This window comes from Kogia breviceps, chromosome 8 (assembly GCF_026419965.1).
Source record: "Kogia breviceps isolate mKogBre1 chromosome 8, mKogBre1 haplotype 1, whole genome shotgun sequence".
Lineage (NCBI taxonomy): Eukaryota > Metazoa > Chordata > Mammalia > Artiodactyla > Physeteridae > Kogia > Kogia breviceps.
Genome location: NC_081317.1, coordinates 86,059,754 through 86,071,933, shown reverse-complemented (window position 1 = coordinate 86,071,933; position 12,180 = coordinate 86,059,754). Strand labels below are relative to the sequence as shown.

The 12,180-nt window shown below is 42.5% G+C and overlaps 1 pseudogene; it reads right to left on the bottom strand.

The window, feature by feature from the left end:
- Positions 1-1,326: 1,326 nt before the first annotated feature.
- Positions 1,327-1,851, bottom strand: LOC131762017 (ferritin light chain pseudogene; annotated as a pseudogene).
- Positions 1,852-12,180: the final 10,329 nt, after the last annotated feature.

Here is a 12,180-nt window from a genome sequence, read left to right as displayed (position 1 = left end):
TACATGTATATATTGTAAAATGATCACCACATTAAGTCTAGTTAATCCATCACCACAGAAAGTTACAAATAATTGTTTACTTGTGATGACAACTTTTAAGATCTACTCTCTTAGCAACTTTCAAATGTACAATGCAGCATTATCAACTACAGTCACCAAGCTGTACATTACCTCTGAGATTTTGATTAAAAAGAGCATTTGCTGAAAACACATATTAAAAGTTTGAAAGCCACCGCAGAACAAATACAAACAGAATTAGGAAGTGGAGCTAAACCAACCTCTGAACTTTGTGATAATTCCACTTTAAGAATGCACTTTTTAGTCTTGACCTCCATGTCCTGGTCAAGGTGAAGTCTGGTTTCTCTCCAGTTCTGTCATTAAAACAGAAGCTCAACTGATTGGTTCTTTTAAACCCACCCTGTTTCCAGGCGAAAGACACTAGTGTCCTTCTGGAAAAGTTAAGAATATAGACACTCCCCTAAGCTATCTGTAGATGCTGTGGGTTAGGAAGATATTTTGTTAAACTTCATTTAACTGAAGGGATATAGGGTTGTTTTGGAGAGGGGAAAGGAAATGCTCAAAAAATGAAGTATCTCTAAAATGACAGCTGTGATACCTACTGTTTATTGAGTATCTGCATATACCAAGCACATTACATTAACTTTTTAAACTCTAAAAATGACCTTACACTTTTGATATCATCAATCCTGTTTTAAAGATGTGACGATGGAACAGCTTGTAAAAGGGACCCTGAATTTGAGGGCAGGGACCTCTGGTTCTACCTCTTTATTTTCTCTACTCTGTAATGCTGCATCTTCAATAATATTCTCACCTATGAGGATCTTGTTCTAATGCTTGATATATCTTGATCTTTTGAAACTGGGGGAGAAATCAGTGTACAAAGCAGGATACACAGTTTTGCATTCTTCAATAGTGTTTTTTCACTTTTAGTTTTTGACACACTATGTGATGTGTAAAATGAAAAAAATATAAAATAGGGCTTGTCCACAGTGGGCTAAATCTTTAATTCTCTTAAGTATTAGTGGATTTTTAAAAGGCATTCTATACTAATGTTTGGTATGTGCGTAATTTTATTTTTTTGTTGGGGAGATGGTTGGTGATTAGTAGGTTCTATAGAAGAGACAGAACTTAAGTGATTTTTTTTTTTTTTTGCTGCAAAAACTTTATTGTTTCCACTTGGTCCAAGGCGTGGGAGAGAGCTCCAGGGTGGTTAAAAAGCTGCCTAGTGGTTGCAGAGCGGGGCTTTAGGAAAAGCTCTGACCCCAGAGGGGCTCCTCAGAGGCCGCTAGACTTCAGAGACTCCTGTTAGTGCTTGAGAGCGAGCCTTTCAAAGAGATACTTGTCCAGCCCAGCCTGCGGACCAGCCAGCCTACAGAGGTTGGTCACGTGGTCGCTGATCTTCTTGATGAGTTTCACCTGCTCCTCCAGGAAGCGGCTCTCCCGGAAGTCGGAAGTCGTAGAGGTGGGAGTTTGCGCGGGCAGAACCCAGGGCGCGCAGATCCTATAGTGACTGGTTCTGGTTCTTCTCCCTAAGAATGGCGGCTTCCACAGCGTCCTGGGTTTTACCCCACTCATCTTGAGAAGGCTTCCGCGCATCCTGGAAGAGGGCGCGGCCGCAGCACTGGTTTTGCATTTTCAAGAGACGCTGGGCTCCCTCACACTTCTCCTCGGCCAATTCGCGAAAAAAATGGCCCACACCGTCCAGAGTTCCATTGTTGCTGTCGAAATAGAAGCTCAGAGAGAGGTAAGTGTCCACAGATGCATGTTGAACAGGCGGTGGACGGTGGCCTCCACCTCGGTGGAATAATTCTGACGAAGCTGGGAGCTCATGGTTGATTGGTAGTACAGAGCTAAGCGCAAAAAATGGTGTTGGCTGGTCCTGGAGGCCAAGGATAGCTGAGTGGCTGATTCCAAAGGTTGTGACTGGAAAAAAGCTTGGAGGGTGGTCAGAGGCTGGAGCAAGGAACGTCCCTGGGTCTGTTCATTCCAAACGCTGTTGAAGCAAAAGACAGATCTGCAGGACAGCTGAGCGCACTGCCTAAAGTGATTTTTAAAAAAAGAATCACATTGTGGTAAACCAAATTATAAAAAGGCAATAATTTATTAAAGTCTAAATGAAAAGTTTCCTCTGTTAAAGAGGGTACTGTTAGGTGGCATCCTGCTCTCTGAATGCTCGGGGTTAGAAGGTGCTTTTTGATAGTGTGTCCTCACCTCTGAGCCCTAACCAACATAGAGATGGAAAAAATCATTTGGCTATATTAATGGTCCTCAAGCTGCTGTTGAGAAAACTACATAAAATTGGAGAAAACTTTGTCCATGTGAATTCGATCCTACCTAAGAGAACAGCTTCAGGGCCTTTAAGATGCAAAAGCCATATTCTGATTGCCAGAGCACATGTGAATTGTTCAATCTCTTCATCAGAATTTGGCTTCCCATGTAGATTTCACAACAGGGAAGCATCTACTGAGCAACATTCCGGCTGTTACATTAGTCTCTTATGAATTTGTATGATGTTGTTTTGTTTTTGAGAAACTGATCTCTGTCTAGGATATTCACAAAATCCAATTTCTGAGCCTTTAGAACTGAAGTCCCATTTTTGGATTAAGATGCTCTCTTCTGAGGCCTCTAGGCCTCTACCTAGTGATGACCATCTCTGGACACACCCCTTCAATCTACACAATTCTTCTGGCTCATCTGTGTTTTATTGTTGTTATTTCATTTGTTCTGTGTGTGTTCACATTTATCCAGTATCGAGATTGTTATTTTCAGCCTCACTTTCTCTGATTTTGGTGGGGGGGGGGAGGATTTCCTGAAGCAGTACTTGTGGGTAAGTTAAAAAGAATAGGATGTTCACTGGAAACAAAGAAAAACTTCCATGGTAAACCTAAAAGGAAACAAATTCATTTCACCTGTATAACATGGACCTAAACTCTACAGTTCAACTGCACGTGGCAGCACAAATTTCTAATCCTTGTGTGGCTGGCATATGTGTGTTGCTTTTGCTTTCAGAGAGCTAGAGGCCGTGAATTTACTTTAAAGTTTGATCCTTGAAGGTATCTATTTTAGAATATTGAGTTATAAAAATTTAGGATATACACTTTGGGTTTATGTGTGCAAAAAAGATAAACTTTCTGTTGATCAAGCACTAGTCCATTGGAACTGACTGATAATGGATTAGAAAAATAGAGTAACAGAGTCATGCAACATTTATTTTGGAAATAGCATGGTGTGAAAAAACAATTGAGGAACACATAAAATGAACACTGAAATGTTGACTTCCTATGACTTTTGCATGTCTTTTGGTGTGAAAGAATTCACCTTCAAATCTAAACCAACACACAAAGAATAAGCAAGATCTAGGAATCAGAGGACATAGAAAGTCAGACAAAATGGTGGGATTTGAGTGTCTAAGGGTGAAAGATGGGTTACATTGACTGTGTTCAGGAAATCTCTTTCTTTTTTGGGGGGGTATGGTGCTTTCTAGGGGGCACATTTTTAACCCCATTGCATCACGTGTATACTCACATAATACAAATAATGAAAAGTGGTTACATCACTAGAGTGACAGAGTTCCCTACATGAAGAGCCAAAGGTCAAGAAGAAGCAAGGCCTCAGATATGAATTCTTGTTCTCTTTTTGGCTTTCCATCTTATATCTCCTTTCTGGATCTCACAGATCAGTGATTTCATCGTCCTACATCTCACTCTGGTGTTAGTCGCCTGAGCCTCCCTTTCCTCAGCTAAACATGGGGGCAATGACATCTACCTCTAGTCTCATGAGGGTCAAATAGTTCAATATATACATGACATTTAGAGTAGCTCCTGGCAGGTAGAAAGCATTCAAAAGTTCCTCCACCACCTCCTGATCACATCACCGTCTTATCAAGTCACATTTCCTTTGGAGAAGAAGGAAACTGCGTTTCTTTCTTTAGTCTGGAATAGTTTCTTTCTTTGGTCTTTAGGCTGAGTTAACTTGTTATATTTCTTCTGTTCAAATATCCTGAATATTAGTTTGCTAGGAGATGCAATAACAAAATACCACAGACCTGGAGGCTTAAACAACAGAAATTAATTTTCTCACAGTTCTGGAGGCTGGTATTCCTGAGATCAAGGTGTTGGTAGGTTTGGTTTCTCCTGAGGCCTCTCTCCGTAGCTTGCAGATGGCCACCTTCTGCTGTGTCTTCACATGACCTTTTCTTGGTGCATGCCCATCCCTGGTGTCTCTTCCTCTTCGTATAAGGACACCAGTTCTATTGGATTAGGACCTCACATTTATGACCTCATTTAACCTTAATTACTTCTTTAAAGGTCCTATCTCAAAATATAGTTGCACTGGGGATTAGGACTTCAACATATGAATTTTAGGGGATACAGTTCAGTCCATAACACCCTATAAGACATTTTAAGGCTTGCATTTAGGTGAACACTTTGGCCGCAGTTACCAACTATGGCTCCCAACCTTCTTGAAGATGTTCATAGGTGTTTTGGCCTCAATAGAGGTAAATACATTGCTCTGAACATTGGGATATAGCTCTGTTCGGTGACCCCCACTACACCTGCTCCTGAATATTCCTGTGTTGAAAGGAGCTTCACTTTCTTGATCATGAAGTAAAAGGTAAGACAGTACCGTCAGGGTGCCAGGCTGAGTGCCAGAGTGTAATCAGACCCCCATCCAGGGCCTGGAGGAGTCATGGGTATTTACCATCCTGTCGAGGTCTACAGTGGAGATTCACTTTAGGAATAAGACAAAGTAAGCAATTTGAGTGGGCATTCATTGAGTTCCAGGTCCTTTCTATGACTCCCACTGTAGCTGTGTATTTGGCAAGTTAGAAGGTCAATTTATTTACTTTTGCCACAGAACCTATTGGTAGGTGGAGCTAGATGTTTGCATGGAAATGGGTAAGCCAGTTCGCTTAAGTGTAGTACATGGGTTCACAGGGTACATAACTGAGTTCAAAGTTAATGGTTTGCCGGTTAGGCGTAAACTGAGGTAACCCTGACCGAGGCTACTCAGTGTATAAAGAAGAGAGACTGATAAGAGGGCTTCATCCCACACTAGGTCATCAACAGAAAATGATGCTTTTGTGTCTGAGGCAGGGGGTCCAGGACTTCTCTGAGCAAATCCCTCAGGTGGCAGGTTGGGATTTGGAGACTGGCCACATGAGGGAGTCTGAAGAGTTGTGTCCTGAGGTGCTGGGCCACGTTCAGTCTGGAGCACCACTGGCTGAGGTAGCTGCAAGTGGCATGTTGTCATCCTTTTGTTTTCAGGCCTCTGGGACAACCCTGTTTCTTCAGATACCAGTCTCTTTGCTGTGTAAATCTCTTGGGTGTCCCAGCATTAACTGCCACACCAGGTCTCTAGATTGGAATGTGGTGCTCATTCAGAAGCAGCAGCTTCTCTTGGGTGGTGGAGAGCAGTGCCTGAGGGTTGGAGTTAGTGGGGAGGTGAGAGATAAGACTGACTCAGTGAACACCAGTCAACCAAGAGAACTCCTTGGACATTTTAGGGGAAAAGGCATTCTGTAATCTAGGCACATGGGACTGTGGGTTGACTGTGGAGATAGGATATCCGCTGGGACACTCTGATGTGACTACTCAAATCAGAAATGCCACCTTTCATGGAGAGGTGGGTACACATGCTGAATCAGGAGTGTGCCTGGCCTCATCTCTCCACTGCTTTCAGTGGTCTTTCTAAATCATAATTCTGATCATGTAATTCCAAATCTTTCAACAGTTCCCAATTACTGTACTCAAGGATGAAATTTTCATGCCCTTACCCAGAATGCAAGCCCTCACATAATGAGTCCCTGCCCACCTGCTGTTCAGCCTCACTTCTTTTCATTACTGGCTCCTTTTACACTCTTGCCAAAAGTGCCCCTGTACCTTTACCCATGCTCTTTCCTGGCAGGGAAAGCTGTCCCACCCTCCTAACCAGTTCCTACTCATCCCACATGACCTAAGTCAATGATCTTCTGGAGTCACCTCTCAACCACTCAGAGGATTAATCATTCCCAGCTTTGTTTGACTTAAGTATTTCATATTTCAATTATAATATTTACCCTAATTTTGTCATTATCATTTTGCATCCTAGTTTTTACTAAAGCTGGCTTCCATAAGCTTCAGATTCCACCAAATCTGCATCCACCCCAGGACATAAAAACTAGGCCTGGGATTCGATCATAAGGGTTGCAGAGCTACAAAGGAGACTGAATGTTCATCCTTTATATGTCTCCTAAGCTAGATAAAGTCAGGGCCCTGCTTGGGAAGTAGTGAGTATCATGCAGATTTTAATTTTCTTTACACCTCTTCTAAAATGTTCGATCCTTAAAAACAAAAACCATCATTTCATTTTCCAGTTCCTCCTGTCAAGCAAAGAGCATGGCACTTTGTAAACCCTTAGCAATGATTTGCAGACTAAGTGAACTTTGCACTAGGTGTATGAAGCATAATATAAAACTATGAGACATTTAGAACAGAGCTGTCCAATTGGAATATGTGAGCAGCCTGTTTAAACCTTTTTAGAAGCCTTTAAAAAACTAGAAAGATGCAGGTAAAATTAGTTTTAATAATCTATTTAACTCAAGGTATCCAAACTCTTATTTTGACAAGTAATCTATATAAAGTGATTAATGAGACAGTTTACCTTCTTTCTTCATGCTAAATCTTTGCAATCTGTTGTGTATTTTACACTTCAGGCACATGTCAGCTTGGACTAGCTTCATTTCAAGTGCTCAACAATCACATGTGACTTGTGGCTATCATATTGGACAATATCGATGTATGGTTTTAAAAATAGTGACAGGAAGAAGAAAATGCTTTTGATCCAGCAATTTAATGATGGTTGCATCGGTGACTTCTAAATTCTAATAATATTTTCTGCCTCCTAAAATCACATTAATTTTGTGTCAAAATGCCTTCCTCACCAAAACCTTACAGTAGATTGAGAGTAAAAACCCACAGGTATCAGTCTTTAAATGTAAATGTGGGTCATAGTATTTTTAAAGCTGCCATAGAAGAAATGCAGCCTCCGGGGGTCAGGTGTTTTTAAAATGCAAATAACATCGTGAAGTCCTGAAAGAGATAGAGTTCTCATTTATGAAGCGTTATGGTAACTCCAAGACCCTTCATTTCACAGCAGAATTTCCTGAGCTCATTGTGTGAAAAGAGTGTATTGTCTAGTACATTCTGTCTTGGGAAGCTCACCTGCTGCAACTCCAGTAGATGTGAAAGCTATATGTTTACATGAGAAAAACTTTCATTAGACATTCCTGGTGGTAAATTTTGTAGTCTGGGAGCCTTGTGTAAATCACTGGTGTGGCTTTGCTGACTTCCTAGTCGAACTCCGTTCAGTGTGTCACTGCACGCAGCAAATTAAATTTTGATGAGCTTGGGAAAGTAATTGGGCTGTAAATGTTACCCATTACTCAGAGAATTGTAAATGTCCGGAAATGAAACCAAATGATGTAAAATCCAATTAATATTTTCAGAGCAAGCAGATCCATAGAGATATAGAGCAGTCAGGGACCTACATCCAACTCCTAATGTTTCACATTAAAAACCCCAAGGCCCAGGACTTCCCTGGTGGCGCAGTGGTTAAGAATCCACCTGCCAATGCAGGGGACACGGGTTCGAGCCCTGGTCTGGGAAGATCCCACATGCTGCGGAGCAACTAAGCTCGTGTACCACAACTACTGAGCCTGTGCTCTAGAGCCCGCGAGCCACAACTACTGAGCCTGTGCATCACAACTAGTGAGCCTGTGCACCACAACTGCTGAAGCCCGCATACCTAGAGCCTGTGCTCCACAACAAGTTGAAGCCACTGCAATGAGAAACCTGCGCACTGCAAGAAAGAGTAGCCCCCGCTTGCCGCAACTAGAGAAAGCCTGCATGCAGCAACGAAGACCCAATGCAGCCAAAAATAAATAAATTTATATAAAAAGGAAAAAAAACGCAAGGCCCTGAGGGGTTTGAGTGGCTCAACCAAGGTCAGACGAGTAATTTCGGCGACACCTGGGATTAGGACCCATTTCTACCAACTCCTTAGCTCAGTGTTCATTCCTCTCCATCATGTTTCCCTGTACCTCCTCCTTTCTGCAGCTTTGGTCATTTGTCTGAATTTTGTTATCTCAGGAAGGAGAAGGAGAGGCAAAAAACATTTCCCACCACAGCAGAATAGAAATGTAACATAGGTAAATGTCAGTTTGGGGGGAAATACTAATTTTCTGAGCTGGAAGCTGATGGAAGTAAAATGGAAATAAAACAAACCAAACTGGGTCAGACAGCAACTAAAGGGATCTGGAACAGGAGGGGCCGTTCTGCTGGCGCTTAGCCTTTGAGAGAGGTCAGTCAGTAGGTGCTCCATCAATATTGATTTGATTGATCTCTTGAAAGAGATGAGAGCAGAAGGAGACAGCGGATTGCTGGTGGTCCTTTACCGAGGCCTGGGGCCTTTTGGATTCAGAGGAGTTTGGGATTCCTGGAGGGCAGAATCCAGGGGTGCCTTAAACGAGGTCACAGGAGGGTAGGCAGCTTGTCTCCTGTAGACAGACATGGCACTGGCTTCTAGGGGTCAGTCTCAGATGGGCTGTTTCCAGCGGTGTGTCCTTAAAACAACTTCCTGCCCTTTTAAAGACCAGAGGGCTGACCCAAGTAACTGTTTCTGGAGTTCCTACATCAGCCCTGTGTTAGGATCTATGGGGGTGGTGAGGAGATGATGTGACCATTCACGGAAGGTGAAGGAATTCAAGGATTGACCACGTCTACAGAAAACAGGCATGTCATGCCATCTTTCCCTCTGATATGAAGAAACGTGACCTTGTCCGCCTTTCTTGGTGGCTTAGAATAATAGAATTGGTTCGGGGGAACAGAGGGAGCCTGGGTAAAGCCTACAAAATGAGGGTTTCTTTGCATCCTCCGAGGAGCTCTGACATGGCCTCTCCTCTCCCATTATTTTCCGCTTTAGAAACCAAATCATCCCAGTGCTCCATACATGGGTCCTGTAGCATTCACCTAACAGCGTGTTTATTTGAAATCTTGGACTCAGCGCTGAGGGGAGATGGAAAGTGCTAGCCTCGGGCACTCTTGATCTCCTGCTCCTCGTGAATGCTGCATTCATCACTTAAATGTAATATATTTATAATCAGGGCCAAGGTAGCCTGACCCTGTTTTATTCTAAATAGATCACAGGCAGCTGGATATGGGGGCTTCCTGCTTTAAATCAGATGCAAAATGTGTTAGCTGTCAAGGACTTTGTTATGATTCCGTTGATCTCTTTAGGTTTGATCTGTTTCTTTGTTTTTTTTTTTTTTTTTTTTTTTTTTTTTTTTTTTTTTTTTTTTTTTTTTCTGTGGTACGCGGGCCTCTCACTGCTGTGGCCTCTCCCATTGCGGAGCACAGGCTCCGGACGCACAGGCTCAGCGGCCATGGCTCACGGGCCCAGCCGCTCCGCGGCACGTGGGATCCCCCCGGACCGGGGCACGAACCCGTATCCCCTGCATCGGCAGGCGGGTTCTCAACCACTGCGCCACCAGGGAAGCCCTTTGTTTTTATATAAAAAGAAAACAGAAAGTTGGTGGTGGGTGAAGGGAAGGTGGTAGGGGCTCCCCAGAAACCCAAACTTCAGGAATTCCTCAGCAGTGGAAGGTTACATAGCAGGGTCTTTCCATCAGAAGGGGCGGGGGCAGGAAGATAGCATGTCCGAAGCTTAGATCTTCCAACCCAAGATAATTAATTTCGAAGCCACATTTTTTCCCCTCTCTGGAAACATTAATCATGAAAATTAAAAAAAACAAAACCTTGAGTCAATTGTTATTTATCGCTTCTCTGTGCAGCAGGGCGTAAAGAGCACTAACCAGGAATGTTCAACCACAGTTTCCTTTTCCTCCTAGGACTTAGTCTGGGGCCAGCCCTGTATATGTATATCATTTTAGGGCTACAACTCCAGTCTTCTTCAGCCTCATCTTCTATACTGTTGTGCTTTAACCATCTCTGCTAGATAAAGGTGCAATCCGTTTTGGTGACTTGAATTGTTCTTAAAAGTCAGAATGGTCAGAGTAAAGCAAGCACTACCTATTTTAATGATGGTAGCAAGTAGAAATCAAAGATCCAGAACTGAACATTTGCATAGAAGGAAATCCACAGGGACATTGTTGCTTTAAGGCATCTGATTATTTATCTGCCTACAGCAGGTTCCTTGGCTGTCCCACTCCACCCACCTACCCACCCACCCACCCACCCACTGTTTCCCCTTGTTACAAGGTGTTCTATCTTGGAGATGAAACAAGTGAGGGCTAAACTAATTAACTAACAGCTTCAGCACCTTGCATTCCTGAAGATTTATCCCATTTCGAATTCATTGCCATTTCCCTCCAGGGAAATAAAGATTGCTGCCTATTAAAGATGGGGACAGAAAAAGGCACCTTCACTGGAGACAGCCTGTACAAGAAAATAATACTGTAATCATTCCCTCCAATCAGCTGAAAAGGATTAAATCTTCTGCTTCTAAAGTAATGTTCCAATTGAGCCTTAGGGAAGAATAATTCATGATTAGGGAGAAGGCTGGTCTAGCAAATGTGAACATTATGTCCATTACTTAAACACACTTCCTGGGCTGACTGCTAATGTACCCAAGGGACTCGAAGCCCCAGCAACTGATAGGCACAGTGGAACAGGCAGACAAGGACAAGAAGTATTATCATCTGCATTCAACAGCACTGTATAGACTTTACCACTGCTAAATCACTGCCTTTGGTAAATAGCCCAGATAACTCATTTTAATAGAAGAGTTCTTCTCTTCTTTATGTGTATTAAATAACAGACTCTTATGAGCGGTGGCAGTGTATTGATTCCTGGGAAAGGCCGTGTGAATACCAATTCTGTAATTTATGCTGTTTTGTGGCTCTGGCTGTATTTGTTATGCATAGTGTATTAAACATTCAATAGCTCAATTTAATCTTTGCAGCCAAATTGCACAGCACATCATGCCAGATAGTGGTTGTTTCATATACACAGCCCATCTGCTTCCTGTTCTATAATTCATTCAGCAGGCAAAGTTTCTGGCAGCCTCAGGCTACCAAAATATATATATATCCTTAGGGTACCAGAAGTGCTTGGCACTCAATTAGTTTTCCGGGTGTCTGGTGCTATGCGTGCATGAGCATGAGTATGTGTTTCCACTTTTATGAGAATTAAAGATGGGAATAGTTTGCTAAGTTCTGTGTCCTCATCTGGAAAACTTTTCATAAACTTCTGGGGTTTCACAAAACCCAAAGAGAAAAAAATGTTAGAAGTGAAACACTATGATCATTCTCCCTTGGGAAATTATCCATCACAATAAAATGTGTTCTCTCAACCATCCCTAACTAAGTAGATTGATTTATATATTGTGGGGGTGGATAAATAAAACGAACCCCAAAGAACTATAAACTGTTGGCTTCTTTCTCTGGATGAACCACCTGGGATTAGATCTCTTATGGCGAATGTTTATTTTTCCTAAAATCCCCTCCTTTCTTGGAGGTCTGCCCTCTCTCTTCTAGGGGATGGTAACTTTGTCCTTTCCTCATCTCCACTTTCTGTTTGCTTTTAAAGAAGCCAGTGCCTAAATGTTGTCCAGTGGGAAACTACATTTGCAGTTTATTGAAGTCTTTCTGTAGCTCCCAGTACAAATACTTGATTTTCAGCACATTTTCTGGCCTTTATAACTATACAGGGGACAAAGACCGTCTGGGTTTGGGGTGATCATTTTACACCTTTTTGGGAAAAGTGACTGAAGACCCATCTAACGGAATGGAATTACAGCTTCTCCGAGTGGAAGTAGCTCATCCATTCCAGTGACCTCACTTTACAGGTAATAACAGCCAACACTTGTGTAATGCTTTAGAGCAAAATCAAAGATGCTGATCCAACAGGGCCCAGTGAGGCGTCCCAGAAGTTCAAAACCTGAAGCCCGCCTGGTGATGGTGTTGGGAACTGGACGCAGAGCCACAGAAGATTGTCGCCATGCAGAGTGCAGGCCCTGTGTTTGCAAATCTTCCAGATTTTCAAGAGAAGCTGGAAATCTGGATTATTTTTTTTTAAATGGGAAATCTACTGGTGTTTCCCAAATGTTGGCATTAAATGATATTATATATTTTAAAACACTGCATGGGCCAAACAAAACACA